The sequence below is a fragment of the Aedes aegypti genome, chromosome 3 (assembly GCF_002204515.2).
Source record: "Aedes aegypti strain LVP_AGWG chromosome 3, AaegL5.0 Primary Assembly, whole genome shotgun sequence".
Classification (NCBI taxonomy): domain Eukaryota; kingdom Metazoa; phylum Arthropoda; class Insecta; order Diptera; family Culicidae; genus Aedes; species Aedes aegypti.
This window is the reverse complement of record NC_035109.1, coordinates 242339736-242360171: the sequence shown is the minus strand read 5'-3', so window position 1 is coordinate 242360171 and position 20436 is coordinate 242339736. Positions and strand designations below refer to the sequence as shown.

Below are 20436 nucleotides of genomic sequence, written 5' to 3'. Positions count from 1 at the left end.
TTCAAAAATGATACAATTGGTTTTATTGAATGCAAAATCCTTTATAAAATTTGATGTTTGTTAAATTGCACGTGCGTTTGTACCCTAGGTTGTAGTGTCGAAGGGACGAGAGACTTGGTAAAATTTTAATCAACGAATAGGTTCAAAAATTCCAGTGAATTTATTGCCAATGCTATGGTTCCACAACCGGCATCCCATCAAGCGGGCATATTACATAAAAAAACAACATGGTATATTAGAAAAATGTGTTCAACTTGCCGTCGTGAAAGTTGCTTAATAAAATAAGAATATGAGTTAGGAAAATAAGATTTGACTTCTATTTAATCCAAAACTTAATGAGTTTTCCATATCAACGTTTATTAAATACATTTGTGAAGAATTTTTTACGAAAACGTTTTTTTGACATTTAATTTTGCTTGTTTTTAATTTCGAGATGTTCCAGTATGACCAGTTTCTTCAGTGTGTGTCAAGTAACGTACGTATAAAATAATAAATAGAATTTATTTTTGAAATTTTAAAATAACTTCTAGGTAAATCACTATAAAGTTTTCTTCTACAATTTTCCAACGACCTAATTGAGAAATTTTTGTCTTAGAAAAAACTCCTGGAACTGTGGAAAACTTTTGGTGAAACCCTCTGAAAAACTCAACTAAATACCGATTGGAGTGATCGTGCATGAATCATTGAAAAAATCTATCCTCATTGTCATGCTTCAAAACGAATATATAGAAAAAAAAACTACTGCAATAATTTCAGCAGCTTTGTCTAAATAATACTGAAGAAAGATGAATAATCTTTTGAGTAATTTGTTGATAAATTCTTGCTTGATTTAACAACTCTTTCTACTCTGGAAGAGCACTTGAATCAATCTCTGAAAAGTATAAAATCCCCTTATAAGAAATGCGAATTTGTGGGATTTTTGGAACAATCTTTAGAACAAGAGGTAACTTCTTATTAATAATTAAAATTCGCACAAATTACTATAAACTTAGTTGAAGCAAGTAGTGAATGGCAACATGTTAAAAGTTGGGACAAAATCCAAATTGAAAGTACTCGAAAGCCAAAAAAAAAACAAGTTGAGTAAGTCGAACTGAAGTCTCCTCATTTTTAAACCCATATTGTAAAAGCTTTGTTGTATATTTATTAATATTTTTTTCAATATTTTACAACAAAACATGAACCAACCATTCTATAAGCATAGCCTAAATCCCTTACATTATTTAAGTTAACATAATGCATGTTTAGAATTGGATAAACATAAAAAAATTTAACATGAAATTTTGATGTCCATAAAATCGAGGTAAAATGTACATAAAATCGAAGTACATAAAATCGAGGGTCTATATAGTCGAGGGTCCACTAAATCGAGGTATACCTGTATTGGTCCCAAAATACTGCCTTGAGGAACACTAGCTCTTACAGGAAGTCTTTCAGATCTGGAGTTCTGATAATTAACCTGAAGTGTACGATTTGACAGATAACTTTGAATTATTCTAACAATGTATGTTCGAAAATTACAGTTTTTTATTTTTACGATCAAACCTTCATGCCAAACACTGTCAAATGCTTTTTCTATATCTAGAAGAGCAAGACCAGTAGAATAGCCTTCAGATTTGTTGGAACGGATCAAATTTGTTACACGTAAAAGTTGATGAGTGGTCGAATGTCCATGGCGGAATCCGAACTGTTCATTGGCAAAAATTGAATTTTCGTTGACGTGGGCCATCATTCTGTTCAAAATTACCTTTTCAAAAAGTTTACTGATGAAGGAAAGCAAACTGATTGGACGATAGCTAGAAGCTTCTGCAAGATTTTTGTCTGGTTTTAAAATTGGAACAACCTTTGCATTTTTCCATTTGTCATGAAAATATGCTAATTGAAAACATTTGTTTAATATATCAACTAAAATTGATAAGCTACTTTCTGAAAGTTTCTTGATGAGGATGTAGAAAATTCCATCATCGCCAGGAGCTTTCATATTTTTGATTTTTTTTAATAATAGTTCTCACTTCTTCCAAATCAGTCTCCCATGCATTTTCGAAGACGTTCTCATGATTGAGAATATTTTCGAAGTCCTCACAGTTAAAAATAATGAGGATTACACGTCATGTAAATTTCATTCATGCAATGTAAACATGACGTCATGTAAATTTAAGTCTTAAATCATGTAAAAATGTGTTATATGTCATGTAATCACTCAGGATCCTGCTGGATTACATGACATATAATTGAAGTTTACATGACATATCATGTAAATATCCATGATATTCCACGCTCCAATTATGTGCATTATATGTCTCAGAAATTTACACATTTCGTTCGAACTGTGTGAGTAACTTGATTTTCAATTGGACTAGTAAGCCCTAATTAAAATTGTGCGCGCTTTCAAACTGCATAGCAAGTTTTTGAGCTTTTTCGCAATTAGTTAGTAATAATTTATTTTCCTCTTTCAATGCCGGTATTGGCTTCTGAGTTTTTTTTTCAAAATTTTAGATAATTTACAAATGAGCTTAGAGCCAGGGTCCAATTGAGAAATTTTATTTTCAAAATTTTTGTTTCTTAATTGTGCAAAACGTTTCTTGATTTTTTTTCTGTAAAACCTCCCATATAATTTTCATAGTAGGATCGCGAGTGCGTTGAAATTGCCTTCTCCTCACGTTTTTAAGACGAATCAAGAGTTTAAGATCTTCGTCTATAATCGTGGATTCAAATTTTACTTCACATTTTGGAATTGCAATGCTCCTGGCTTCAACAATGGAATTTGTTAAAGTTTCAAGAGCATTGTCAATATCAAGTTTAGTTAGTAAAGAAATGTTAACATTAAGAGTAGAGTAAATATACGTTTCATATATATTCCAGTCAGCTCGAAAATTATTGAATGTGGAGCTGATAGGATTGAGAATCGCTTCATGGGATATTTGAAATGTAACAGGGACATGATCAGAATCAAAATCAGTATGGGTAATCAGTTGGCTACAAAGATGACTAGAGTCGATTAAGACCAAATCAATCGTAGATGGATTTCTAGAAGAGGAAAAACATGTAGGGCTATCAGGATATTGAATTGAGAAATATCCTGAAGAGCACTCATCAAATAAAATTCTGCCGTTGGAATTACTTTGAGAATTATTCCACGACCGATGTTTGACATTAAAGTCACCAATTGCAAACATTTTTGACTTATTGCGAGTCAATTTCCGCAAGTCAGTTTGGAGCAAATTAATTTGCTGTCCAGAGCATTGAAAAGCAAATAGGCAGCTATGAAAGTATATTTTTGCAATTCCGTTGTATATGAGCCTACTTTTCATCTAGGAGATGAACGATATAATGGCCCACTTTTCCTAGTAAACGAAGCAGTGGTGAAAAGTGCTACTTTTCAGTACTGTTAACAGTACTGAAAAGTAGCACTTTTCACCACTGTTTTTTTGGAGTCGTCAACTATTGAATAAGTCTTACCACACGTTCCTTCTCCAATTGCTCTGGATTATTCAAACACTTATTTAACTAGTTTCTTATTCTACATCCGTTGGGCAATCCAAATCCAACTAAGAAGAGTCTTTTTGATTAACAATATGATCGTCTGACGGACATAGAACATGTAGGTAAGTTGGCATGTTAACTCGCAAAAAAATCCGGATCTTTCTGCGGCGGTTTGTGCGGGCCTCATCTGCCAACATGAGGAACAACTGTTCGTGAAATATGGCAAAAAATTGCATGTGAATGCAGCGTCTTACCTGTTCCGAATGTAGTTCAAAGATGCTACCGATGGAAAAGTGAACATTTGAGATAGTCCTGTGTACTACACGTGGATGTTTGTTCATGTGGGTTGCCTTCTGTTTAAGCTGTGTTTCAACAGAAACACCTAAAGTTTCAAATGACGAAAACAGTTGATGTTTTATACGCCTATGAATGATGATAGCAACTCCTCCACATGCCCCATCAAGTCGATCATTACGATAAACAAAAAGTTAGGATCTCTTTTGAGTTTAGATCCAGGTTTTAAATACGTCTCGGTAATAACTGCTATATCTGGGGGCCCAGATAGCCGTAGCGGAAAACGCGCAGCTATTCAGCAAGACCAAGATCAGGGTCGTGGGTTCGAATCCCACCGGTCGAGGATCTTTTCGGGTTGGAAATTTTCTCGACTTCCCAGGGCATAGAGTATCTTCGTACCTGCCACACGATATACGCATGCAAAAATGGTCATTGGTACAGTAAGCTCTCGGTTAATAACTGTGGAAGTGCTCATTAGAACACTATGCTGAGAAGCAGGCTCTGTCCCAGTGGGGACGTAATGCCAGAAAGAAGAAGAAGATGCACGTTATTAACTGTAAGAAAATTTAACAGCTCGTCCTCTTTAGGACCATTCAAAGAACGAGCATTCCAATTTAAAATATTTATATTATTATTTGGATCCATTAGAAAAACGTAATCCAATAACAATTTGATTAATAAATTTTACACCAACTTGGACTGCTTCAGTCATAGTGATGGCTTTGAACATTGCATCAATCATTAGATTCAATTGTTCAGTTAGAAAATTCAAATCAGAGGCAGACATATCACTTGAAATGGGTACATTATCTGATGATTTCCCATAAGGATTTTCGGTAGATGAAGAAGCGGAGTAGGAGTTACCTGTGGCGGTAGGGTTTTTTTTCCATTTGATTTGAAACAAGTAGAATGGGTACTCTTAGTACGAATAGGGGAGGAGTTCAAATTACCTGCTACGATATCGGCAAAAGATTGTCCGTGGGTAGATACATTCGAAATTGAAAGATTCGAACGGCTACCCGATGGATTAAAATTAGTTTGTGAATGAGCATGATTATGATCTTCCTGATGGGTATGATTCATGATCAAGCGATCGGTAAAATGAGAATTGTTCGATACTCTACCAGGCAAATTCCGGAAACGACCGTTATCGTAATGGATATTATCCTTTCAAGACAATCATCTGCCTGGCACGAGCCTCAACGTTTCTCTTGCGCGAAGGGCAAGACCAAAAAATTGATTTATGATTGCCCTTGCAATTGGCACATAAGAACTTATCGGTGTCTTCCTTCACTGGATAGACGTCCTTGGCGTGAGAAGAACCTCCACAAATCATGCATTTAGCATCCATGCGACATTTTTTTCTACCATGACCCCACTTTTGGCAACGACGGCACTGAGTGGGGTTCTGGTAATTTCCTCCAGATTTCTGGAAATGTTCCCCCGTCACACGGACATCGAACATAAGTTTTGCTTTTTCTAAAGCTTCAATATTATTTAGTTCTTTTTTGTTAAAGTGAACTAAATAATATTCTTGAGAAAGCCCTTTCCGAACAATGCTAGATTGGGTTCTCTTTATAATAATGATTGTTTGGACTGCGGAAAATCCAAGTAAATCATTTATTCCATTTTTGATCTCTTCAGGTGACTTATAGTCACTTGAGAGACCTTTCAAGACAGCTTTGAACAAACGTTCAGTTTTGTCGTCATAATTAAAAAAAATGTGCTTCTTCTCTTCAAGATGTTTGAGAAGAATTTCGCGATTATTGAGAGTTTCCGGCGAAACACGACAGTCTCCTTTCTTTGCGATTTGGAAGGAAACCTTGATTTCCCTAATGGGGTTCAAGATCTCCTACCTAAATCCTCCAAATTAGGAACAACTGACCACGATACGCGTCACACTTTGTTTCCTCACATGAATCAAAGAGCCTGAGCTAGAGGCTGCTTCGATTTGGTGGTCGGGAAATTTGCCTAAAGTATCGATTTGATTGCTCATTTCGATGTAATTATCAATATTAACCATTTCATACTTGGAAGAGAGCGTGCATTTCGGAGAAACATCATTTCTTCCATTTATGTCATGTGCAGTGACAGTTTTAAATCGCACTTTTTTGGCAGGTAGTTGTGAATTCAGAGATTCACCCTTCCTTTTGTTCGTTGTTGCAACCATGTTTAATGAATAAACCAAAGAAGAAGAGGTTTTTTTTTTCAAGGTGTCCAAGAAGGATTAGCACCGCTAGCTTTTACTAATGGGTCCAACGAAAAATCGAAGGCACTGGTCCAAACAAGAATCGTGAAGGAATCAAAAGTATAAAAATAGTACTGAAAAATACTGTTTTTGTAGCACTGAGAAGTACTGTTTTATTGCTTTAGGTAGCTTTAAAAACTTCCAAGAGCAGAGAAATGTGTGTACGCACAGCACGAAGGTACGATGCGCACTGATGAGCAATGTTGTCATTTCATCTAATGGCTTATTACTAAACTGATTTAATAATAAGCCATTAGATGAAATACAAACATTTTCTCGTCACCTTGCGTTCATAAAAATATACCTGGAACAATTGCGGTAATAACCATTTTATGACCATCGAAATGTCCCAATGAATAACATCCATCGACAACTTTTGCTACATAAATAATTGCTTTGTTTTCTGAACCCATGTTTTTTCGTGGTTTGTTTTCAACCTAACTTAATTGCTCTTTCGCACAGCAATTCGTTTTATGCCTGAAGGTAAATAGACGTATGGTTTTCCATTCCCATTTCGAATATAGGCAATATAGTTTTACTATCGTAAAATTCGTAATGTATCCATCGAATCATTAAATACATAGATATTATGCAATAAACACACAAAAACTTCGTCCTCTCTAATCGACGGTGATATAAGTAGGACCAGTATCCAAATATCTACAGTTAATATCTGTTTAAAAACTGACTTCACTAATGCATAACATTAAGCTCGCGATTTTTTGTTATCATCGATTTGATTTTATCCGATATTTACCCATTTTGCACATTTGCTTTCGCCGGTGCGCTTTTTTTTCTGTAGCTACTCCAGTGCAAGCATTCATAAATCATCAATTTGGCGTGGCTCATTCATGAAAGACTGCGCCGCCGAGCGCTCGCTCTGAGCTTTGACTGCGCGGTTGGCGTGTGTTATCGCCTTCGCGCTTGTTACCGCCATACGGTGCGGCAGCGTGAGCGTGAGTGCTACTGAGCTACCCACGCCACCCCTGGACAGACAGATGGGCAGCCAGCCAGAGGCGCACTGTGCTTGCGAGCAGTCTGCTTGGCTGCGGGATTTCTGACACCTGACATGGGGCGAGGCACCGAGTGTGGTTTGAAGCTCGTGCAACTCGATGCAATAATGTTTGGGGTTGTTGCCCAAATGGTCAGATGGACTGATGGTGGCTTTTGATTTGTGGTGCAGGGGCAAAGATTAACCTAGTTATGCTGACATGATTCATATGTACCAATTGGCGAAAAATGGAGTTCAAAAGGGTTCGCTGCCATAATTGGGAAGCTTATTGATGTTTGCAGATTGTGCTGTTTTGTACATTATAATGATTATTTATTTGGTCTTGAGGTTTTCGCTACAGAAGCAACGGATTTGAACCCTGTCGATTAGAGTTCTTTTTTTTTTAAATTAGAATTTGTCTTCATTTCCTGGGCATATCTATAAGTCAAGCAATTTCCAATAAGATCAAATTTGGGATCACTGACAAGAGTCAACAATCTTACAACTTGTTGATAAATCGTTTAATTTCAAAATAAAGTTTGTGTACGTGTAGTACCAGTTTTGCAATAGTATCAGTGTGGACGTAAGAATATAACCTAATACGAAGCAATGGTGCGAAAACATTCAGCATATTCAAGTATTTATGCTTAATATTGACGAATGATCCACTTACCCCACTGATACACTGCCCCCACTGTACCTTATAGCTCTCATGGCAGCTATAATTTGGCTAAAAAGTTTGTCGTTGTGAACAATAAATTGAAAAACTTTTTATTTCAGTTTGAAACTGTCAGAGTACGGTTGAAAATCATTGAGCAACTCATCTCAGTGTAAACATAAAACAAATTATAAACTGCTAGAAATTGTGTTGGTCCTAGAAAATTTTGAAATATGGACCTCGAAGGTGCCGACTTGCGCTATTTATAACACAGTGTTATTGCTAATTTGTCGTTCCAATTTGTTTGTTGTTGACATTAGCAGGAAAATAATCAAAGTGTTCAATAAACCGATGAATAAATTTAAACTTTTCGATTTTCAAAGCCCTAAAAGATGGACATGTCAGTAAACATATTATAATTCGTTTTTTTTAGGCAACAGTGAGTGTAGGTCCGTCCCACTCGGGTACCACTTCTAGTACTGCATTTGGTTCCTCGGTAGTGCAAAAGGTACCCAAGTTTGACAGATCGCAGTACACTTTTCACGGCATTGTAGATTACCTTATGAGCCATAAAATTTTAGGTAACTGCAAGGGACATGGAGGTTTTTATAGTGTCTTTGGTGAGGGACCAACACTTAACATGAAAGTTACTCAAATGAAGGCCCTTTCGGACGTTTATGTTACACTTTATTGCTCCAGAAATTACGTTATTTTATTTTTGATACGAAAATGTTTCCAATAAAATATTAAATAAACTATATTAATTGTTCTTTCATTCTGTATCATAACGCACTGGTTTAAGTTTCATTTTGTATTAGGTACAAAATTTTACAATATGCAAGGTACAAACCTTGGAAGTGAAAAATATAATACATTTTTTAAATTATTCAAAATCCGTAAACGCAGGATACAAAAACGAACAATGGAGTGCAGTTAGATCGTTGTAGTGTAAAAATTTTCACATAAAAAAACAATTTTTAACTAGGAAAAAAAACCCTCCGAGAGGAGCAACCTTTCATTTTTTAGCTCCTTAATCACATCACTTTTGAGAGTGCAGAGTGAAAATTTTTTTGATGATCAAATACAATGAGTTGATTTTAATTAAAATCCTTCAATTGGAATCCTTAGCAAAGATGAGCAATGCACTAGAAATTAAACACCAAAAATATTGAATTTAATTTAAATGTCTCAGAAATACAAGTCTTAAGATTGAATTCTTTTGTTTAAAATTACGTAGAAGCTTTGTTTTTCATTTTCCTTTCTTATGCTGCAAGCAAAATTCTACACTAAAAACCTCAATAGGAAGATTTAAAAACAACATCTGGCGTTTGTCGGGATTCCTTGACCCCCTCTCTTTCTGTCACGCATTTCCAAACCTAACAAATGCACAGTAGAACTTGCGTAGACCTCCAACCCTCCCCTAATGATGAACGTTATTTTTGAATGTTCCTTAGAAGTTTCATGATTTTTAAGGCATTTCAATCTTCACTCATTAGCAGAAGCTATAGAGGCATCTGGGGTAATATGCACCCCCAAGATATCGAGCTGGAACGGCCATAGAAACTAGATTACTTTCAGTGTTATACACAAAATTATTTAAAACAAACATCTTCTAATTTTCCATACAGTGATACATTGATGACAATTCATAAATAAGGATTAAATCCTGGGATTGAATCCCAAACAAATTACGCTCACTGAGATTGAAAAATCGGGTTTCAAAACGATCCCACTTTTTGGGATTTATTTAAAGCATGCCTGTTTGAATCATGGAGTAGAAGGATGCACTTTGAAGACTGAGTACAATGCGCGACTACTTGCGCTAAAAAAAATTACACGGCAACCGAAAGGTTAAAGCGTTTCGGATTTTTTTTCAATGTCACTTCCAAGAAAGTAATTAAGCTCATGACATTTGATTTGAAGTTATAAAAAGAAAAAAATATAGTAACTAAATTTGAAATTGCTAACATACTTTTTGTTAATGGAAAGGAAACAAAACTGATGTTTCCACATATATTCGAAAAGAAGAACTAGATAAATATTTTTGACTGTTCAATAGGAAAAAATATCATTCATGAATGTTTACATATGTTTCATAGAAACATCACTAAATTTTCCCAGAGAAATTTAAAAAGAGCTCAACGTTTGGAAGTGAAGTAAATACTCATTTCATCAATAGATTATTTCTACTTGCTGTTAAAATTTGCTCTCCATTACTCGATATTTTGTATCTCGATATCGAGTTACAGAACCATAGTAAAAGTTGGTTACCTTGATGGTCCCTAGGTTGCACTGCTTTTGTGGGCTGTAATTCGATGTCTCCCTAACTCGATAGTTCATTCAATATCAAGTAATGGAGGGATGACTATATTACTGCCATGCCCTATCCTTTAATTTTGACATGCACTTTCCACACAGCCTTTTTTGCTACCCACCGTAAGTTGTTGTTTCTATATTTATTCACATTGTTTCTGACAAAACGTGAACGAAAACGGTGAAATACGTTCAGTTGCAATTATATCTCAAGCAGCCATTACAGAATTCGTTCTCATTTTATTCTGAAGAACGATCAAAGCAAGCGAAGAAAAACATTTCATCTGTAGCGGTCAATGATCGGTAATGTATCGCAAGTAGACTTGATAATACTCCTCAACATCATCACAGTTTGGTGACGTACTCTAGAGCCGCGTAATACCTTTGCCTCTTCGCGAGGGAGCGAAAAAGATACTAAGCAGAGAGGCAACAGAAAATGAGCGAGGAAGATGCAGCAGAACACAGAACAGAGCAAAATTCCATCAAAATCGAATGCCATCACAACTCCGCCAGGGCTGTTTTGTTCGGGATACTCAAGAGTTCTTTTAAAGTGTGAGTTAAAGGGAGCATTGCGACAAGAGGGAAAGAGTACCAGAAAAAATCCTCGAATTTTTTTGCACTCTCATTTGAATTGTTTGAGGATCAGTGTTGAAGATTTTGAGTGCAATTTTTGTTCCTCAGATAAACTTCAAAATTGCCTCAAGTTGTAATAAGTATGATAGATAAAAGCAGCGAACGAAAGCCCCAAAGAGAGAGCGATGATAAACTCCTTTTTTCTCTCTTTTTTGCCAGGCATGTGATTTATTTTACTGACACGATAAACAATCCCCGAACATCCTATAGCAATAGCGTTCCCCAGATTTGGAGCACGGATGCACTGATATTCCCCCGATCAAATCAAAGCTGTCACAGTATACTATAAACAGGCTCTCATGATGTGCTGAAAATCATGATTGTTACAGAGAGCGATAAGTGAGAGATGCTCTCAGTTTTCTCATGCTTCAATCCCTGATCTCAACATTCAAAAATATAATAAAAAAGATGTTTAATTCTGGTTGCACCTACCAAAGCTATTTGAAAAACAAGTTTCATTTAAAAAAGTTAAAATTAGACGGTTTTAAAATAATAATTAATTTAATAAATAAATGATTTTATTCTTGGTGATCATCTGTGAACTGAACATGGAGAAGCAAAAGAGCAATAATGCATTTCGTTATAGATATGCAGGAATTTTACACCAGATTTCCTTAGAAAAAAAAAAATCCACGTTCAATGATATCTTGTGAATTATTATGAGATATTTTGTTTTAACTTTTAGGTGGAATTCATAAAACCATTTTTTACATTTCCTTTGTATAATGTAAAAAGATTTCATCTCCAAAATTTGCGAAAAAAAAGTTTCAGTACAACGGATGATTGAATTTTTTGAAAAATAATGTATGCTTTTAATAAATACATATATTTTAATATGTCACACTTGACCCTGCAATGCAATTGAAAAAAAAAATGCTTCGGGTTTTCACAATTATTTCAACGAATATCTTCAGGAACTGTAGTTTATGAAGCTCATTTATTAATATTATACTACCCTTTGTGTAAAATAAAGTTTCAGAGAATTGTATAGGTGTGTTTTTAATGAACATGTTCAGTGAGTAAAGTACGTATGAAGATTTTGGTAGAAATTCGGGGAACATGGTCGAATTCGGACATAGTAACAGTTATTCATATCTTTTCAGCACAATGAACGGCATTGTTTTCGTGAAAGCCTGATTTAGTGCGCAAACTTTTCTCACAGAGAGTTTTGTGATACACTAAGAAAACGTAAAAAACAGCCCATGTCCCGCGTGAAAAACGCGTCGATTCAAAAAAGGGAGCAAAAAAGACGTAAAGTTTTTGGACGTTTCATGGCTGTACGAATCATAGAACATTGTTTTGTATGGAAAAAAAAATGACGTCGTTTTACGTCGGTTTTTGAATAACGCGGTTTTTTACGACCGACGTAAAAAAAACTACCGCGTAAATAAAAACCACGCAAAAATAAACCGCGTAAAAAAACTTAATTGTATTTCCTACCAGTCATGACATGTTTGAACAAAATTTTGCAGAAGATCCGAATTGGACCAACCCTGTTTTAATTCGGACCCCCCATGTTCTAATTTGGTCAACCCTATATTTTATGGTTTTTTTTTGCGTTGGTAGAAATAAAATAAAACTCAGATTTATTTGGTACAAAAGCTTGACCTCAACAGAAACAAAGGCACTATCCATCAATATTACAGCTTCTATGATTTTCTACCAAGTCGTGAGTTGAGCTCTTGGAATAGACTGAGTGCTCGTAGAAAATTTATAGGTTCGTATTGACCCATATCAAAAGGTCCGGATTGAACCAACACACATATTGTGATTTTCAAATTTGTTGAGCACAAACAGTGTAAATACATATCAAAACCATATGGTCAGATGAATGCTTAGGCTTGAGGGATTCGTATGAAATAACACAGAAAGATTGGAAAATTATTGTTGCTTACAGAAGCTTTGGAATAATGTTAATCGACAGTACACCAGAGCACTTCAAAACAACCAACTAATTTTAAAATCAAGCAAAATAACTGAGAAATGCTTGATGGTTCCAATCAGAATATGGTCCGAATTACATCAGGTTCCCAAATCTCCCTAAAATAAATTCTGACAACCTACTTTTTACTTTTGATTTTCGACTGGTTTTGTACAAGCTGGTATTGAATAGTTATTTTGTATTATGATAAATATTACGCAAGACAAAAGGGAAGAGTTCGTTTAATGTGCAAGGTTCAAACATAGGACTTGAGCAAGATGTACGAAAAGAGTAGTTTTACCTATCATTTTGGGCATTTTTCCACCAATGGACTATCGCAAAAGTTTTTACACATGTAATTGCATCATCAGCAAGACTCTCGTTTTTTAGAGCATAGAGCATCTTCTAGCTTGCCTCACGATTTAAACATTCAAATGGTCAATTGACAAAGAAAGCTTTGAGTTAATAGGTGTGGAGGTACTTATAGAACACTTAGCTGAGAAGTAGGTTCCGTCCCAATTGAGATGTAACGCCAGTAAAGAGAAGAAGAAGTATTAGTATATTACCGATTTCTCATAACATTCTTTCGATCTGTTTCAAGTGTGTCGATCGCATCAAATTTCTCACCACCAGCCAAGTACGATGAAGCGATCGATTAGAAGTATTCTAAGACCCGTTACTTCTTCACAGTGAGTATTGTTCCACTTGTCGAAACTTAAATCTCCCCATCAGACAAGGGTTTTCACAGCATCAAATTAACATGCATCATCTCATCGTAGTCTAGACCTGCATGAAAGTCACGGCCATTCAGGACAATGACATCTCCGTCTACTTATTTGAATGTAAGAAAATAATCAAGCAAATCTAATCACATCGCACCGACACCGTCAGCTCTTCATTCAATCTGCATACTTAGCCTGTACTGTTCCGTTGAAGGGACTAGAGATCGCCCTTCTAGATCACCGGTATGTTGCGTTTCGCTTCAAGAACCTCAGGTTCTGAGAGATCCGCTAGCTATATACACACATACGTCACCACATCCAACGGTGCTGGTTAGTTCCATCTAATTAGCTGAGATCTCCAAACAAAACAACTAAAGACGTATCCCATCCGGTACGACATCCACTTTGGCTTTGCGCCGAAGTGGTGATTGTTGTTGGTCTATGAGTTCGTCGCTTCAAATCGCACACTTTCCGGTGGAGTTCGATCCAAGCTAATAATCACATCCATTGGTTTCGCTTGACGCTCTTCCCGGCATTTACACAACTAGGTAGCACTCTCCGCGAATTAAGACAGAATTCTGCTCCGGCAGCAAAGCGCTCATCAGTCGTGAATGGCGCTGGCAAAACGTTTTTCCGTTCAAGGGTTTCAGGTTACAACGACAGCTCGAGCAGCTAGCGGTGTGAAATTGACGCGACACAGGACGGATGAATGATTTTCCACAAGGCGCGCGCGCGGACACGAGGGCATTAGCGATCCGCGACGACATCCGCACTTCTTCGCGGGAACACGAACGACGGTCAACCACCACTCATTATGCTTCAATCATCGATGATTTGCTGGTTATACCCTATGGAACAGACTAACTCCGAGGTAGGTTGTTGAAAGAATGTTTTAATTCGGTTTTATGCGGGATAGCAGTCTAGCTAGCAGAAGTGGTTCTCAATGGTTCTTTTTCAAGATGATGAAGGTAGGAAGGGTCCAGGTTCAATATATTTTCTAATTTATGTTCAATTATTAGTATTCCAGCTCATGTCAAAACAGTAAATAATGCAATGTAACAAAATGCATACAATAAAAAAGAGACATAATGAAAGTCGAACTTTTGGAAATTATTCAAAAAATTAAAATAATCATCGTCAACCTAAAGACTTTGATCTCTACTGCCAGTGAACCGGATGAGTCAGTTTTAGCAGAAGATCACAAATAGCTTAAACAATCCTTTCACTAAATTTGTAAATTTTCATATCCGCATACCTTCCAATTTCGAATGGATTCACAATTTCAATTATAGAGTAAAACCTGGTTCGATTTTGGCAATACGAAAATGCATATACAAAAAAATTGATCTTGGTCAGTCACCAATCCTGTTAATTTCAATGCTTCTGTGTTCCTTTTGAATGCTTACCATGATCAAAATAGATCTTAAATTTAACTGTGGTTGTTATGATGGTGATAAAAGTTTTAATAAAAACAAACGTTCGTTTTAGGCAACTTGGAATTTTTTGGCATGTTGTCACTGTAGATTTAAATTATCCCATAAAACCAATGAATTGTATTATAACAAATTCGAATTTTTCAATTTTTGCTCTATAAGATATTTTTGTGGGTTTCTGCTAATTGCATTCTTCAAATACAAGTTCCAATACATCTAATACATATAAATAAAAATGGAATGGTGCTTGTATGCACGAAATAGCTTACGGCAAGACGAAGTTTGCCGGGACCACTAGTGTTAAATAATTATTAGATACAGTCGACTCTCCACATCTCGATGTTCTACATCTCGATATCTCTCCCTATGTCGATGATTTCATAAGTCCCTTCAGTCTGCATACATTTCCACTCTCCATATCTCGATATCCTCTTTATCTCGATATCTCCATATCTCGATGTGTTTCTGTTCATTTTTCGTTCTCAATTTTCTCTCCGTATGTCGATATGACCAATATCGGAGGTTACTAGCCCAAAGTTTTGGGATTCAAAACAAATTAGGAGCGCAAAATGACCCCAAAATTTCACATGGGAACTCAACCCCAAATGGTGTCACAAAAAAAAATAATGCAAGGGGAGCTTTGAAAAACGACGTTTAGAGGTTTTCCCGTTAAGGTTTTCGAAAAATGTATGTGACTAATAAAAAAAATCTAGATCTGCAAAATATCGTGATACCCATTCAAATTCATTTTTTTTTCAATCACTTGATGTCCATACTGAATGGAAAAGATCAATTATTGTATGTCATTCACGAAAGTTTTACATACTGATTTTTTGAATATGCGTAAGCTTTGACTTTGAACAATATTATTTCATATCATCAAAATTAGCTATCAAACTTGACGCTAGTATGATTCTTAACCATATGTGGTCGCCGTTAAGTCAGAGGGGACCAAGTACAAAACTTGAGAAAATTGGATTATTCTCTCATTAGATGCAAAATTACTTTACCTCCGTTACACTTCGATCAGATTTGAAGAATGCTGTAAACTACGAGAGATATGTAATAAATTTACTTTGGATGATCAACAAAAATCGATAAAGTGTGCAGTCAGAATGGACCAAGTGCTTATTACCATAACAGCGAAAATGATCAGCGCGCTTAGGAATGCGAGGAAATAAAAGACATTTCAGGAGATTTGTCAGATTTTTCGACATCGAATCATTCTTCTACTTATCCATCAATAGAAATTTATAAATATTACATGATTCGATGCATTTGATTTTGATTTTTGACAATTTACCACATTCGGATGGGTGGTCAGAAATTGCAACAAATTCTGTGCAGACAGAGCGGACCAAGTGTTGAAAAGCAATAAAATGATTGATTACTGCATTTTTTGAGTCAATTTCAGAGTCCGATAGAAGTTTACGGTAGTTCTATGGTGTATGTATGGCATGTCCTACAATCCGCTTATTGGACCAGCATATTTTGGTCGGTACTCAAGATTTTCACTTGGTCCACTCTGACTGAACGCATATTTGAAAATTTCTGGTCTTCAGGGCGTTGAAGACCCTGCGAAACCTTAATTTTCAAGCTATCGTAATGCCACTGATTTTGGCATTTACTATATGGGTTATTTAAGAATTTACGATACTGTCGTCGAAGGGTCTTGATAATCTGTTTATCTTAGAGATATGCACCCAATTTGACCATGAAAGCATTAAATGATTTTAAAGTAGATGGAGTACCGTGTACCTTTTAATTCCGCTCCTAAATGCTTATCTTTGACAGATACGCGTATTTCGACTACCACTTGCAGTCTTCTTCAGTGTCAGTTACTCGTATCCACTGTGGATACGAGTAACTGACACTGAAGAAGACTGCAAGTGGTAGTCGAAATACGCGTATCTGTCAAAGATAAGCATTTAGGAGCGGAATTAAAAGGTACACGGTACTCCATCTACTTTAAAGTTTCTCTATTTGAGATTCTGCTCAGAGGATTCGAACATTCATTAAAGAATTAAATGATTGTTATTTTTCAAGAAATTGTTCAGTCAGAGTGAACCAGCTCACAGAACGGTGGTTTTTGGTTCAGTCAGAGTGGACCAAGTACACATAGTCCATAAAAAAAATTTTCTATTAGAGGTTTGGATTATGATTTTTCATGATTATCACTTCACATTATATTGTTTGAAAGTAACATAGAGACGTGTGAAACTATTGAACCGAAATTTAAACGAGTTCAAAAATTACAGAGCGTTAGACTTTAAACCCATTTTTCTAAAAATATCAAAAATGTCCACTCTGACTTAACGCCGACCATGTATGATATTTAACCAAAATATCTCCACTAAATAAATCATGAATAAAAGTAAAACGTATATAATTAGGGTTGTTTTGACTTTACCTTTTCCGTTTAAAAAGTCTATATTTTTTTTTATAATGGCATTTAGTTTGACACCCACTTAAGATTATTTTAAATAAGCATGTATTGAAAAGGTTTTGGTTCCTAATTCTAATATTTCTACACTTTAGATGCCAAGGGATCTACGAAATATACGGTGTCATGATATTTTACAAAACTAAAAATATTGTTTTATGGCGTTACTCAAAAAACGATGGATTTGATTCAAAAATCTAAACGCGGCAACATCCAAACATCTTTTCGAGAGCTCCTCTTAAACAAAAGTTTGTTTGTAACATTCTTGAGACCCCATGTTTTCTAAATAAGTGAAATTTCGGTACACATTAGACGAATTCGATCCAGAATGAGACGAAAAAAATATAGAAATCGTGCTCGATAATCTACGATTTGGATTAAATTTTATACATGTTTGCGGTATGGTAGAATAAGTGTTTTCCATAGAAAAATTGATCATTTTGACTCAAGTGTAACTTTTGAAAATAGCCCATAATTTTTTGCATGCAATTTATTTGAAAAATTCTTGTTCTGAAACTGTTGATTTTAGAGAAAAATGTTCTATGGAGAAGTTGTAGTAAACTGTTTGGACTACGAGAAAAAAAAATACATTGAACAAATATTTTATTTCTTATCTCGGAAAATTCAAAAATAAAACTTAAATAATCCCATTTTTTATATTTTTTTTTGTAAATGTTCACCATAGAATCTTGATAGGAAACAGTTGTTTGGGACAAAGTTTAATGATGGTGACGTTTGCAATAAAAATATTTCTCTTAGAACAACTTTTGATCGATTATCAAAATTTCTTTTAAGTCAGTAGAGGGATATATGGTCTGTACCCTCAAAACCTATTGTTCTTGATCGAAAATCGCAAAAAAAAAAACAAATGAAAATGTCTTATTTTATTGTTTAATTAATACATTTTTCCACTAAACTTGAAATAACTTGAAAATGGCTACTGCCAGAGAGAGGATAACGATAATCACTATAGTGTAGAATAAATTAAAAATTATTATTTTATCATCACAACGTATTTATTTCGATAAAAAAAAAACAAAATATTGAAAATCGACCAAAAGTTGTTCTTAGAATTTTTTTATTTAAAACTTCTCCATTATGAAACTTTGTCCCAAACTTCTTTTTTTATTAAGATTCTATGGTGAAAATTAAAAAAAAATGTTTTTAGTAATTTAAAATTGAGCTTTTGTATTTGAATTTTCCTTGATAAAAAATGAAATATTTTTTCAGTGTATATTATTTTCTTGTAGTTCAAACGGTACACTACAACATTTCCATGGAACATTTTTTTTCTAAAATCAACACTTTTTTTTTCAAATAAAATGCATGCAAAAACTCATAGGTTATTTTCAAAAGTTATTCTTCAGTCATAATGATTGGTTTATCTATGGGAAACACTTGAAACTTTAAACACCGAGGACATGTGCAAAATTTACTGCAAATCCAAGTTGGTTGATTTCTGTGACTGACTGATTTGACATGGAATTCGTCACTTATGGAGATCGACATCTTACATCTAGAGTTACAAGGTCATTGAATATATAATCTACGCTTAACAGAAAAATATTATATCTCATGTTTATGGAAAATGAAATGAAATGAACAACTTGGCAAACTGCACAAAAACCCACCAAATTTATCTTGAAATATAAATAAATCAAATAAAGGAGATACAATAAACCAAATGAGTGGATGCGTTTTGAGTTTTAAAATTTAAGTTATAAATGACGTAATTTTCCGTCACATTAAACTGAATATAGTTCGGGTTGCAAGAAATGTTATCACATTCGACGTAATTTTACAGGAATGCCGTATTTTTAAGTTCAAACACCATCAAATTTAAGTCATTTCATTTTTACAGCGAGGATTTTGTTTTTTGTTTACCATGAAATTTACATCATATTACACGGAGACTCGGTTCAACTCAATTTTGGGTTGTTTCTACGCAATTCCGTAGTTGAGCCCAATTACTAAATTTTGGCTAATGTTCCAAGGTCCCTCACTGGGTAATTTGACTACAACTCCATTAGAAAAATTTACTTAAATTTGGGTTGATTTTACGAAAAATAAAGTTCTTTTAACTTAAACATAAGAAAAGTTGCATTTACCTAATTTGGCTTATTGGGCCAATGTACCGTTTTGACTCATATTCCGAACACTTAAAGCCAACAGTGACTTCAAATGCATCTGATAGACATAAATTAGCTGATAGGGTGCAGAGCTATTTGGGCACTTCCATGATTCACTTTGGCATGGGGGGTTTTTCTCGGCCGACTTGTCTGAAACTTTGCACTAAGAACCAATTCAAGACGACACATATTGTGGCCAAACATGAGCTGACTAAAAAACCCAAAAATCCCACTGCCCATGTGAATCAAAAGTGCCAAGAATAGGATCCGGCTCCCCATTTGTGAACATTTTAATTTCTTCACAAACTCTTACTGTTTGCTAAACTAGTTTAGTATTGTTTTAACGAAAAAGTATAGAACAACATTTTGATTCGAATGTCGAACACTGTGCTCATTCTGTCTCATCTTCTTCTTCTTTCTGGCATTACGTCCCCACTGGGACAGAGCCTGCTTCTCAGCTTAGTGTTCTTATGAGCACTTCCACAGTTATTAACTGAGAGCTTACTATGCCAATGACCATTTTTTGCATGCGTATATCGTGTGGCAGGTACGAAGATACTCTATGCCCTGGGAAGTCGAGAAAATTTCCAACCCGAAAAGATCCTCGACTGGTGGGATTCGAACCCACAACCCTCAGCTTGGTCTTGCTGAATAGCTGCGCGTTTACCGCTACGGCTATCTGGGCCCCTTGCTTCATTCTGTCTCATATTCCGAACAAATTCGCAAATAAATTCATCTGAACCAGTTCTACTGGTCTCGAACTAGAGAATCATCACTACTTCCGAGGTTTAAAATAGATTGAAAGACGTTTAAATTGAATTGCAATTGACTGTCATTTTCTGGTAATTTGATGATATATTTCAGCGATCGTCATACCAAGTGTTCGGCATATGAGACTGTTTGGAATTTGAGACAAAACGGTATCCTCATTTGGATAGACACAGCTCGCTCTATTTTTGACGACATTGGCCTTTTTTTATCCAATGAGTTAACCGCAACTATTAATGAAGAAATATAGGAAAATTCTCAAACAATATAGAATCCAAAAGCCTTATCAGAATTTTTGTACCGAACGCTCAAACTAGCGCCAAAAATAAATCTTTTCTCAATTTTTGAATGTTTTGTATTCCTTTAAGTACAAGAAACATTTTTTTAGTTTTAATCATACGTT

General features: G+C 35.2%; 1 protein-coding gene across 5 annotated transcripts in view; it reads right to left on the bottom strand.

Moving 5' to 3' along the window:
• Positions 1-20436, bottom strand: part of LOC5576402 (ankyrin repeat and BTB/POZ domain-containing protein 2) — a 371364-nt gene that overhangs the window by 8846 nt on the left and 342082 nt on the right. For 3 of the 5 annotated variants that reach the window (XM_021849187.1, XM_021849186.1, XM_001662571.2), the window contains exon 2: positions 13451-14120. The exons of the other annotated variants lie outside the window; for them this stretch is intronic. The gene's annotated coding sequence lies outside the window, so the exon portion shown is untranslated. The remainder of the gene's footprint in view (positions 1-13450; positions 14121-20436) is intronic. 5 annotated transcript variants of the gene reach the window in all.